This window comes from Otolemur garnettii, unplaced genomic scaffold, assembly GCF_000181295.1.
Source record: "Otolemur garnettii isolate 467f Iridium unplaced genomic scaffold, OtoGar3 scaffold00081, whole genome shotgun sequence".
NCBI classification, from domain to species: Eukaryota; Metazoa; Chordata; class Mammalia; order Primates; family Galagidae; genus Otolemur; species Otolemur garnettii.
In genome coordinates, this window is record NW_003852476.1 from 2,294,258 (window position 1) to 2,308,325 (window position 14,068).

A 14,068-nucleotide genomic window follows, 5' to 3' on the forward strand; every position below is an offset into this window, starting at 1 on the left:
CTTACTGTGTTCTTGGCTGTGCAGAAGCTCTTTAGTTTGATCAGGTCCCAATAGTGTATTTTTGATGTTGCTTCAATTGCTCGGGGTGTCCTCTTCATAAAATGTTCGCCCAGGCCGATTTCTTCAAGTGTTTTCCCTACGCTTTCTTCTAGAATTTTTGGGAGAAGAAATTAAGGTGTTCAGCAGCCCCACTGAGATGGACTGTGAGGACAAAGGTGAGGAAGAGGAAGGGAGAGAGCAGAGGATGGTTACAGAATGGACCAGATTCTAAGGAGCCTGAAGCTGAATAGAAGGGGAAGGAGGAGCCCTCTCCTACCCAGGAGCTCTCCACAACCAGCAAACCACAAAAACACTCATCCCATAGAAGAGTGCTGGGACAGACCAGAGACCCAGCTTTCCTCCATCTAGGTGTTGTCCCCTCAGAACCCACCTCCTCCCTCACACAATAGAAGCAGTTTGGGATCCAGAGGCTTTATAGCCACAGACCATTCCCTCTCACCCCTTTAGCAAGAGGCCTCTGCACTACATGGCCCTGATGGTTGTGAACTACCATGTTTCCTGAAAATAAGACCTACCCCCAAAATAAGCCCTAGCAGGATTTCTATGCATTTGTTAAATATAAGCCCTACCCTGATAATAAGACCTAGTGATAGGCATGGTTATGCAGTGTATCTGCATAGCTACGCCATGCATTTTGGCACAGAGCAGTAAGGAAGACTGGAATACATTTTATTTGCCACAGCTCCTTTCTCCAAGCCATTCGCACTTGTGTGGGTGCATACGTGGTAACCACAGTTGCAGGCATCTTATTGCACACGTGTGAACAGCTAGGGGAAAGGAGTTCATGTATCACTAGCACCAGCCCCACCAACAAGGTTGGCTCCCCCAATCAGGTTCCAGAAGAAGATGACTTAACTGTATTTGAATAAATGTAGATTGTTGCACTATACTTAATAAAAACAAGACCTCCCTGAAAATAAGCCCTAGTGTGTCTTCTTGAGAAAAAATAAATATAAGACAGTGTCTTATTTTCGGGGAAACACAGTAGGAGCATCCCCCCACCCCCAGGAGCAAACTGTGGTGCAACTATGCTGACAGTGGGGAGCCTGATCCTGGGGCCAAGCATGCTCCCTGCCCTCTGGGATCTGTCCCCACCCTCTGGGGTGATTCAGATGGCCATCTGCACACTGCCCCTAGCCTTGGGGCTTCCTCTTGGCTCTGCCCCCAGTCCAGCTTAGAGAGGAGTGAACCAAGCCTCAGGCACCCCCTCCCAAACCCAGCAGGCAGACAGCAAACTGTGGATTCCCCTTCTCCAACCACATAAGAAAGCCTTGGCTTTTTAAGTCTGTTGTTGGTGGGGCTAACACTATGGCTGTGTCCAGCTCTCATGTTGCTGGCTCTAGCACCACCCTTTGGGACAGACTCCCTGTCCATGAGCTGCCCCCAGCCTAGCAGCACCACTTGGAGGTCCTGCTCCCAGACCCACTCATCTGGCTTAGAGAAATAAAGACTGGTCCTCAGGTACTCCCACACCATGTAGCCCCAACGTGGTGCTCCCAGGCAGCTTTTGGAGGCTGTGTGTGGGAAGGTCTACAGGAGAAAGCAGTAGCTCATTTAAACTGTCAGTGGGCAGGTGGTGCTTGTGGCTCAACAGGGTAGGGTGCTGGCCTCATATGCAGGAGGTGGCAGGTTCAAACCCAGCCCTGGCCAACCCTCCCTCCCCCAAGCCCCCCAAACTTTAAACTGTCAGTGGTGAAGGGGAATGGTGAGCTCCACATCCTGGGGTCTCTGGATCTGATTCTAGCCACCATTTTTAGTTTATATATGGCCTTAAAACCCTGCTGAATGGTTGGTATAATAGCAAGCTGGCATATTGCTCTGACAGGCCCTGGAAGTGGCATGGTAAACTCTACACCCCAGGGCCCTTGAAACTGATATAGTCCACCTGGTTTAGTTTCCAAACAGCCCTAACTGTGTAGCAAGCAGCTGCTTTGTTCTAGCAGCTCTTGGAAGGGGTGGGGTGAGCTCAATATCCCAGAGCCTCTGAACTTGACATTAGTCCTTCAGATCATGTATCTAACAGTCCCAATAATCTGAGCAGTTGACAGAACAAACAGACACTTCGTGTCAGCAGATCCTGGAATAGATGTGGACAGCTTTGCCTGTAGGGGCCTATAAAACTGATACTAAACCACTGGATCAGCCAAATGCTTTAATACTCACTGAGCACCTGGTAGAACAAGGAGCAGCCACTTGGCACTGGCAAGTCCTAAAAGGGGCATACAGGGCTCTGTGTTTGGGCGCAGCTGGTGCCATTAGCAATCTGCTTAACTGGGCAACCAAACAGCCCAAGAGCCAGTTAAGCAGCACCATTGCTGGCAGACAGCTGTGCCACTTGGTTGGCCTAAGCTCCACCTCCAGTCCCCAACTATCTCCTGTGATCTCCTTTTTTTTTTAGAAAATAGTCTCACTTTGTTTTCCTTAGTAGTGTGCTGTAGTGTCATAGCTCACAGCAACCTTAAACTCTTGGACTCAAGTGATTCTCTTGCCTCAGCCTCCCAAGTAGCTGAGACTATGGTCACCTTCTACAATGCCCAGCTATTTTTAGAGATGAGGTCTTGCTCTGACTCAGGCTGGTCTTGAATTGGTAAGCAAAGGAAATCCACCCACCTCAGTCTCCCAGAGTGCTAGGATTATAGGCGTGAGCCACTGCACTCAGCCTTCTGTGATTTCCTTAAGCAAGACCAGGAATATCTCTCAACATTGATGTAGGGACACCCTAGCTTTTTAGTTTAAAATGAAATATATATATACACAATAAATTGAAAACATACATGGAGAAGAATCAGCAGAACAACCTTGGCAATATGAAAATTCAAAGCAGATCAACTTCCCCAAGAGATACAGCTGAAAATACCATCCATAAAGAAATTATTGAAATGACAGAAATAGAATTGAGAATATAGATGGCAAATAAAATGAATGGAATTGAAGAGAAGGTAGAGAAAGAAGTCCAATAACTGTCTCAAGAAACCAATGAAATTAAATATAAAGTCACTAAAGATCTGGACTTAATTAGGAAGGATATAATGGAACTTATGGAATTGAAAGAGGTATTCAAGGAGTTTCAAAGCACAGTTATATAGTAGAACATGGAGAATAAATAATCTCAGAACTCAAAGGCAAGCCTTTTGAACAAACCCAATCACTTAAAGAGGTAGAAAAGAAGAGAAAAAGAAGAGCAATCTCTTAGAGAAATCTGGGACTACACAAAGTATGCAAACATACAAATTATAGGTATCCCTGAAGGAGACAAAGAGAGTCCTGAAAGCATGGAAACGCTACTTCAAGATTGTGGAGAATTTCCCGGGCATTGTAAGAGAAATATAGAAATACAGATACTAGATACTTTCAAAACTCCAGAATGGCTCAAGGCAAACAAAGCATCTCATAGACACATTGTGATTAACTTGACCAAAGTCAAATGAAAGAGAAAGTTCTGCAAACAGCCAGGTATAATTAATATCTTACCTACAAGGAAGGGCAAAAATATTAAGGTGACAAAGGACTTTTCAGCAGTAACTTTACAAGCCAGATGAGAGTGGTCACTTGTTTTTAATTTTCTTCTTATTTTTTTATTTTTATTTTTATTTTTATTTTTTGCAGTTTTTGGCTGGGGCTGGGTTTGAACCCACCACCTCTGGCATATGGGGCTGGCACCCTACTCCTTTGAGCCACAGGTGCCCCTCATCTTTAATATTCTTAATCAAAGCAACTTTCAGCCCACGATTCTGTATCCCACTAACCTAAGTTTCATCTTAGTTTTTCTCTTTGATGGAGAAAAAAAATATTTTACTGACAAGCAAACGTTGAGGAAAATTGCCAAAACAAGACCAGCTCTGTAAGAAGTACTCAGACCAGTACTATACACAGACCATCATCACACTGGACCACTAGCAAAATAAAGGCATCAGAAAGTAAAGGACAGAGACTAGCCTTTACAGTGGCTCAAGTGATAACACTAAGCAACAGACTGCCAAAAAACAAGATGAACAGAACTCCACTATACTTATTAATTCTCTCAATAAATGTGAATGACTTGAATTCCCCATTGAAGAAGCACAGGCTGGCTGACTGGATAAAAAAAGCACAAGCCAAGTGTATGGTATCCTCAGGAATCACGTCTAACCTCCAAGGACAAAACAAGACTGGGTGAAGGTTGAGAAAACATTTCAGGCAAATGGAAATCAGATGAAAGCAGAAATCACAATCCTATTTGCAGATACATTGGGCTTTGAAAAAACAAAAACAAAGAAAGAGAAAATGGACACTATATCCTGGTCAAGAAAATAATACAACAAAAATATCTTTAGATCCTAAATTTCTATGCGCCCACTTTAATGTTCCCAGATATATAAAACAAACTCTAACTGGCCTGAGCAAGATAATATCTTGTAACACGATAATTTCTGGGGCGTCAACATCCCACTTACAGAACTGGACAGATCCTCCAAGCAGAAACTAAATAAAAAATGAACTTAAACATGATTCTAGAACAAATGGGCTTAACAAACATATACAGAACGTACCATCCCAATAATACTGAGTATATGTACTTCTTATCAGCTCATGGATCTTTCTACAAATCAATCATATTCGAGGACAGAAAAATCTGAATCAATTTGAAAGAATAGAAATTATATCTTGTATCTTTCAGGACTATAATGTAACAAAAATAGAATTCAATTTCAACAAAAACCTTCATCCTTGCACAAAGTCATGGAAATTAAACAACTTTATGTTTAATGGCAGCTGGGTTGAGAAGGCGATAAAGAAGAAAATCATTGAATTCCCCCAACAAAATGACAATAAAGTTATAAGCTATCAAAACCTGTGGGATACTGCAAAAGCAGTAATTTCCTAAGAGGGAAATTTATCAAATTAAATGCCCACATGCATAAAAACCAGAAAGAGTGTAAATCAACAACTTAATGAATCATCTCAAGGAACTGGAAAAGAAAGAGAAATCCAATACCAAACATAGCAGAAGAAAAGAAATAACCAAAATTGGATCAGAAATAGATGAAATTGAGAACAAAATAACTATTTGGAAGATTAACCAAAAAATTTGGTTCTTTGAAAAGATAAATAAAATCAATAAACTTTTGGCCAGATTAACTAGAAACAGAAAAGTAAGATCTCTAATAACCTCAATCAGAAATGGAAAAGGAGAAATAACAACAGATACCACCAAGATACAAAAGACTATTCCTGATTACTACAAAAATTCAATGTCCAGAAGTTTGAAAATGTAGAGAAAAATGGACCAATACTTGAAATTACACCATCTCCTCAGACTTAACCAGAAAGAATCAGAACTCTTTAATAGACCACTATCAAGCACCAAAATTGCAACAGCAATGAAAGAACGTCCAGCAAAAAAAGTACTAGACCAAATGATTTTATACCAAACTTTCAAAAAAGAGCTCATATCTATGTTGCAGAACCTATTCCAAAACATTTAGAAGGAAGGACCCCTGCCTAACTCATTCTATGAAGCAAAACCAGGAAAAAGACCTGATAACAAAAGAAAACTATAGACCAATATAATTAATGAATATTGACACAAAAATACTCAGTAAAATTCTAACAAATAGAACACACTCAAATTCAACTTGGACTTTTCCTAACTAATGCAAACAATGTAACCTAATCATTATGTACCCTTATATTAATCCCAAATAAAAAAATAAAATGGAGATACCTGGTACTTTAAAAAAAGAAATATTTTAAATATAAATGAGACAATAGTGCAAATAGCGAAAAATACTGGTATTGTCAGCTCTGTGATCAGTGTAGCAGACTGTTTTCATATTTGGAGGGAAGCAAGACCGTGAAGTCAGATTCCAAGCCAAGGGAATGGCCAGTACAGGGCCATGTGGGGTTAGGAGGTATGGTGGTAGAGAGACAGGGCCGGAGTTTGGATAGCATTGACTGAAAGAGTATTTTTGGAGAACATCTCCAAATGTCATTTCTCTTCACATGTTTTATAAAGCTTCTATTCTTGAAGGGGGCCAAATTCCTTCAAAGTGTAGCCCTGTTCAAAAACCTAATTTTTATCTTTGTGAGTATCCATGATTAAAGTGATTTTGGTTATTTGATAATGATAACAATGAATGATATACCACAAGTTCCAACTATAGAACTTTTAAAGTACATAATTTTGTTTAATTCCTACAAAAATGCAATGATTCTATCAAATATCCCCATTTTAACAATGAGGAAATAGAAGCTTAGAGAGATGGTTATTTGCCCATAGTCACACAGCATGAGTTCAATGGGGTATGAGTCTAGGCACTCTGACTAGACCAGAACCTTCTTCACTCTACCTGTGCCTTACTGTGTGGTACATTATACATTCATCAAGGTGGCACTTACACCGTGCTTGCGTCTTTATGCCATCTCTAACCTGGCCCCTACAAGCTCCATGGAGCCTCTTTCTTATTACAGGGCTCTTATAAGTATTTATTGGAAAAATTGATGTCTCAAACTCCCTTCCCTTCTGTTCTGATCTCTGCTTGGGAAAAAAATTTTGGGTTTCTAGTTTATGCTAGATCTTTAGAATAACATACAGAAAATGAAATCCTTAAATTCTCTTTGGGTTCTTAATGACGTTTATTATAGGGATGACTAAAGACAAGACACGCAGTGACCATTTTGGTCTTGCAGCTGCGGATCTGTAATTGTCCTTGTGAGCACAAACATTGAAGCTTTTCAGTCTCTCCCTTTGAAGGGCATTTTCGTGGAAACAGAAGCATCTCTGTAGAATCCAAAATGCATGCTAGGGAAATGTTCTATGAAGAACGTGGTATGTGCCCCCTACCTAGGAGCAAGGACATCTTCCCTTCCCATGGTTGGGAAGAAATGTTCTATGAAGAACATGGCATGCCCCCTACCCAAGGTGAAGGACATCTTCCCTTCCAATGGTTGGTCCCTGCTGTCCTCAGCCTTCCAGTTGTTCCCTATGATCTTTACTTCCCTCTCTGATTCCTTTACTGAACCTGCTAATGAGGACATCCACTATGGCAAGGGAAATGATGAGGGATGAGGGAGAGAGAGAGAAGTGGAAATAGAGGGGAGGAAAGTTATTATTAAAGAAATAATTTGTGAAACTCTCCCAGAACTGAGGTACCAGAGTGGCTAGACTGAAGGGGTCTGCTGATTGTCATGATAGATTAAAAGAAGTCCAGTCCTTGTGAACTTCAGAACACATGGGACAGAGAGAAGAGTCCTAAATCATTCAGAGAGAAAGCTCAAGTTTCACACAAAGGATAAGAAGCAGGATGGGACCAGATCTCTCTCTATGGGATAGTTAGAAATTAAAAGACAATGGAGCAATGTATTAAAAATTCTGAATTCATATGCTTTCTAACTTACAATCTTATACCTGCTCAAACTAGCATAAGTTTGTGTGAGAGTGTAATTGAGAACTTTTCAGAAATCTTTATGGTTTTATGTCTTAAGTTTAAGTCTTTTATCCAATGAGAGTCAATTTTTGTTAGAGGTAAAAAGTTTGGGTCCAGTTTCAGTCTTCTACAAGTCACCGGTTAATTCATCCAGCACATTTGTTAAATAGGGAGTCTTTCCTCCAATTTATATTTTTGATAGGCTTATCAAAGACCAAATGATGATAAGTGTCTGGATTCATCTCTTGGTTCTCAATTCTGTTCCATACATCTACCTCTCTATTTTTGTGTCAGTACCATGCTGTTTTGATCACTATAGATTTATAGTATAGTCTGAAGTCTGGTAGTGTAATTCCATCCGATTTGCTTTTATTTTTGAGTAATGTCTTAGCTATTCGAGGTTTTTTCTGTTTCCATATAAAATGAAGTACTAGTTTTTCCAGATCTTTAAAGTATAACAGAGGTGCTTTAATAGGGATTAAATTAAATCTGTAGATTGCTTTGGGTAGTATGGACATTTTAACAATGTTGATTCTTCCCAGCCATGAGCATGGTATGGTTTTCCATTTGTTAACATCTTCAACTATTTCTTTTCTCAGAGTTTCATAGTTCTCTTTATGGAGATCTTTTGTGTCCTTTGTTAGGTACACCCCCAGATATTTCATTTTCTTTGGCACTACTGTAAAGGTAATAGAGTCCATGACTGTTTTTTCAGCTTGACTATTATTGGTATATATGAATGCCACTGATTTGTGAGTACTGACTTTGTAGCCTGAGGTGCTGCTGTATTTCTTGATCCCTTCTAAAAGTTTTGTAGTTGAATCCCTGGGGTTTTCCAGGTATACAATTATATCATCTGCGAAGAGTGAAATTTTGTTCTTCTCTGACCCTAGGTGGATACCCTTGATCGCCTTCTCTTGCCTGATTGCAATGGCTAAGACTTCCATTACAATGTTAAAAAGCAGTGGAGCTAGTGGGAAACCTTGCCTGGTTCCTGATCTGAGTGGAAATCATTGCAATTTTGCTCCATTCAATATGATATTGACTGTGGGTTTGCTGTATATGGCCTCTATCAGTTTAAGAAATGTCCCTTCTATACCTATTTTCTTAAATGTTTTGATGATGAAAGGAGGCTGGATATTATCAAAAGCTTTTTATGCATCAATTGAGAGAATCATATGGTCTTTGTTTTTTAAATTTGTTTATGTTATGTATTATATTTAAAAATTCTTGGAGAGAGTGCAGGGGAAACACTTGAAGAAATTGGCCTGGGAGAAAAGATTAGGAGAAGGACCCCCAGCACAATTGAAGCAATAACAAAAATACATTATTGGGATCTGATCAAACTAAAAAGTTTCTGCATTGCCAAGAACACAGTAAGTAAAGCAAATAGACTGCCCTCAGAATGGGAGAGCATATTTGTAGGTTACTTTCCTGACAAAGGTCTGATAACTAGAATCCACAGAGAACTCAAACTTATTAATAAGAAAAAAACAAGTGATCCCATTTCACTATGGGCAAGAGACTTGAACAGAACTTTCTCTGAAGAAGATGGTAGTATGGTCTACAGGCATATGAAAAAATGCTCATCATCTTTAATCATCAGAGAAATGCAGATCAAAACCACATTGAGATACCATCTGACTCCAGTAAGAGTAGCCCACATAACAAAAATCCCAAAACTTCAGATGTTGGTGTGGATGTGGAGAAAAGGGAACACTTCTGCGCTGCTGGTGGGAATGCAAGCTGACACCTTCCTTTTGGAAAGAAGTTTGGAGAACACTCAGGGATCTAAAAATAGACCTGCTGTTAGATCCTGCAATTCCTCTACTAGAAGTATAACCAAAAGAACAAAAATTACTCTGCAAGAAAGATATTTGCACCAAATTATTCATTGTAGCTCAATTCATAATAGCCAAATCATAGAAGCAGCCCAAGTGCCCATCAACCCATGAATGGATTAATAAATTGTGGTATATGTATACCATGGAATAGTACACAACCTTTAAAGAAGATAGAGACTTTACCTCTTATGTTTACATGGATGGACCTGGAACATATTCTCCTAAGTAAAGTATCTCAAGAATGGAAGAAAGTATCCAATGTACTCAATACTTCTATGAAACCAACTTATATTTACTCACACTTTCTTATGAAAGATAAATCACAACTATAGCACAAGATGAAAGAGAGAATGAAGTGGGAAGGGAGGATAGGAGGGAGGTTGATAGAGGGAGGGTAAATGGTGGGACCACACCTATGGAGCATATTGCAAGGGCACAAGTCAAATCTATCAAGTATAGAACATAAATGTCTTTTTTTTTTTTTTGCTGTTGTATTTTTAATTTTTTTATTTACTTTTTTTTTTAATTAAGTCATTTGTACATAGATCATGAATACATTTATGCCGTTATGGGATTCAATGTGTTGATTATTTGTACAAATTGGAGTGCTTACATCCTCCTAATCTACATAGCCTTCACCTCATTTACCTAATTATAGCATTAAGGCATTTGTGTTCTACACCTGATAGATCCAACTTGTACTTGCAATATGCTTGAACATAAATGTCCTTTTTTTTTTGGTCGAGACAGAGTCCCACCCTGTGTCCCTGAGCAGAGTGCAGCGGCTTGGTAGTTCACTGCAACCTCAGTCTCCTGGCTTGTGGGCATCCCGCTGCCTCAGCCTCCCGAAGCCACTGGCATTACAGGTGCTTGCCACAGTGCCCGGCTGGGTTTTTCCATTTTTTCCATGAGTCGGGGTCTCACTTTCGCTCAGGCGAGTCTCCAACTCCTGAGCTCCAGCAATTCTCTCTCCTCAGCCTCCCACAGTGCTGGGATTACAGGCGTGAGCCACTGCGCCTGGCAAATATAAATGTCTTAACACAATAATCAAGTAAATGAGGTGAAAGCTATATTAATTAGTTTGATTTAAGCACCCCAAATTATATAAAAAATTGACACATTGTACCCCACATATGCATAAATGTATTCATGATCTATGTGTATATGACTTAATAAAAAAAAAAAGAGACCTTTTCAGGCATACTATACCTCCAAAAAATCTACCCTACACTCATTCTTTTCAAAGAAGATGACGATGGATATGGCCCACAAACATGAGGGGGTAAATGAAGAAAGGCAGAAAAGTGGATCTCAGGTAAAACTGATCCAACTTAAGAGACAGACAAAAGAAACCCTCAGGATGAAGGTGAACTGAAAACCCAAAGCAACAGCAGTGCACCAACATGGTGCAGCTAGTCTGCCCCGGAGCAAATCAGAAGCCTCCAGGAGAGAATTCTTCATGGTCAAATTTGCAGCTGCCCTTCTGCTCCTTGCTGTTATCCTGTTCCCTCTTTCTTTTCCTCTTCTTCTTTCCTCTCCTTGTGATATAATGTGGTTCCTTTAAACCCTAGATAAGGACACATATGCTGGTGTGTCTAACTCTGGGACTTTATAATTTTTTTGCCGTGACATTCTTTCCCTTTTTTTACTTCAAAAGCATTACTTAAAGCTATTAACAATCAAACACAATGTTAATAACGGCTAACATTAATTATTTAGTGCCTGCTGAGCGTCTGATCTCAGTCTTCATCCTAACCATGTAACCATGATGTAAGAGCTGTGATGATCTCCATTCACAGGAGGAGGATGGGCCACATGAGGTTAAGCAACTGGCCTAGTAACAGTTGGGAGACATTATAGATCTGGCATGTGAACCTCATCTGACGGCAGAGTCCATGATCTTAATCACGGTGCTACATATTAAAAGCAAAGTGAAATTTTCTCTGTTGCCTTGAATCTATGAGGTGTTCATTGATAACAGTTCATTGTGTATCTTGCCACATTTTTCACGTTCATATGAACATAAGGTTCTTTTCCTTTCTAAATGAAGCATATTAAGTTTTTGCTTTATTTCAGCTAACATTTATTGGATGTACATTTTGTGCTTGGCACTGTGCTGGAGATTGGGGTGGAATAAAAGTTATGTCATCCATGCTTATAAAGAGCTCCCAGATTAGTAAATTGAATATCCTGCTTTATTGATGCATATCATCATAAAAACACTATTTTTTCAAAGAATGAGGGTACAATAAACATATACAGTGTTAAATTACACTAAAGCTAAGCTTTCTTTTAATGACGATACCACTTCACATTCTTGAAATGCCTTTGCCTTTTTAGTATGAACATCATCTATCCTTGAATAATACAGTTAAAAATTCTGTTATTTGAATCTTCAAGTGTTTGGAGTCTAGGGAAATAAGTCTGCGCTATGCATTTAATCTGCCTCTCTGCCAACCTCTCCTTTTAAATCCCATCCTCCTTCATGCTGTGCAATTTAATAACAACATTTTCTTGGTCCCAGGCCAGATACCATGTAAAAAAGAAAACCCTAGATAACAACACATATGCTGGTGTGTCTAACTCTGAGACTAGTGACAAACTTTATGGTCTACTTAGCAGAGATTTTGCTTCATCCCTGCTCCCTGTAAGGATACAATGGCAAGAAATCAAAAAGAAAGCCTGTTTACTCAAAGACAAATTATTGGCCCAAGATGGTCCTTGTTTGCTAAGTACAGAAGAAGGGGAGAAAGTAGGGAGTTCTTGCAATTGACTTGTCTTGAGAACTGTTAAGTTTTTTCCTCATGTACTGGTCAAGTTCATTTAGAGACAGAGCTTGATTTATGGCTATTTTTTACTGAAATTTGAATGTGATTTCTTTGGAATTACTTGTATTGAAAATAATCAGCCACCCGTAGATGTAAGTACATTTCCTCATTTATAATCTTGACCCTGTATAGCTTTCCTATGTTTCAAATTTTTGTCTGTAAACAGCAGAAAAGTTATTGATGTGAAGCTGTACAGGCAGTAAGACAACAGCTCAGCCTCTAGTTCTTTATCTGTAGGGTGCAGTATTCTGTTGCAGGTGGTAGTGGTCTATGTAAGGTCAGAGAATATATCATATCCAACAAAGAATTGAAAGACAATCTCTTCAGCATGACTGACGTCCCACCACCTGGGACCATATTCACTGGCCACGATCACACTCTAGACTGCAGAGGTTCTCAACCTGTGGGTCACCACCCCTTAGGGGGTCGAACAATCTTTTCACAAGGGTTGTCTAAGACAATCAGAAAACACACATTTCCAATGGCCTTAGGAACCAAGACACCGCTCCTCTATCTGAAAATAATTGCATGGTTGGGGGTCACCACAACATGAGGAACTGTATTCAAGGGTCATGGCATTAGGAAGGTTGAGAACCACTGCTCTAGAGGCTGCTGTGGAGCAACTGTAATTGCAGTCCACAGGTAATGTGCAAAGAGGGGTGTCTGAGCATGCTGGCGCTATAGCTAATGTTCTACTTCTTCTTTTCTTTTCTTTCCCTTCCTTTCCTTTCCTTTCCTTTTTTATTTTTTTCTTTTTTGAGAAAGAGTCTCCCTCTCTCTCTGTCACCCTGGGTAGAGTACCTCAAACTCTTGGGCTCCAGTGATCCTCCTCCCTCAGCCTCCTGAGTAGCTGGGACTACAGGCACTAACAACAACACCCAACTAATTTTTCTATTTTTAGTAGAGACAGGGTCTCACTCTTGCTCAGTCCAGTCTTGAATTCCTAAGCTCAAGTGATCCACCTGCCTCAGGCTCCCACAGTGCTAGATGTGAGCCACTGCACCTGGCCTTTTTTTCTTTCTGGATTAACTTTTTAATGTATAACTTACAAACAACAAAATGCATACATTTTAAGTGTATATTTCAGTAAGTTTAGACAAATGTATACATACGTGTAACTATTACCCCAATTTACAGAATATTTCTATCACCCCAAAGAGTTCCCTTGACCCCACCCTGATTATTATCCTCCCTGTCCCATACACCCCTGGCCTCACGTCACCCCTTGCTGATGGCTGTAGTCATTTTGATGTGTTCCTTCTAGAGTTTCTTGTAAATGGAATCACACATACATACTCTTTGGTGTCTGTCTCCCACAGCTCAGCACAGTGTTGTTGAGATTCATCCATGCTGTCCCACGTATGTGCAGTTTCTTTTGGTGTTACGTCATGTTCCATTATGTGAATGTAACACACTTTATTTACTGATTCACCTGCCATGGGGTTGTTTGAGCTGTGTCCCATCATTGGCTATGGGCTAGAGCTGCTCTATTTGTGCACAAGTAGAATTGCTGAGTCATTTGTTGAGTGTATGTTTAACTTATTAAGAAAGTGTCAACTGGTTTTCAAAGTCATTGTACTATTTTCCATTTCCACCAACAGTATATGAGAGTTCTAGTTGCACTAACTTCTTGCCAACCTTTGGTATGTTAGCTGGTTAAATTTTAGTCATTCTAGTGTGTGTGTAGTAGTATCTCATTATAATTTCAGTTTGCATTTCCATTTGCTTACTTTATATCTATCTTTTTTTGTGAAATATCCAAATTTTTTTTCCATTTTAATTTTTTTCCCCCATTAAATTTTTTTTTTGGCCTTCTTATTCTTGAGTTCTTTACATATTCTGGATGGATAACAGTCTTTTATCAAATATATACTTTGTATGCCTGTGGCTTGACTTCTGATTTTCTTAACAGTATCCTTTGAAAAGCAAT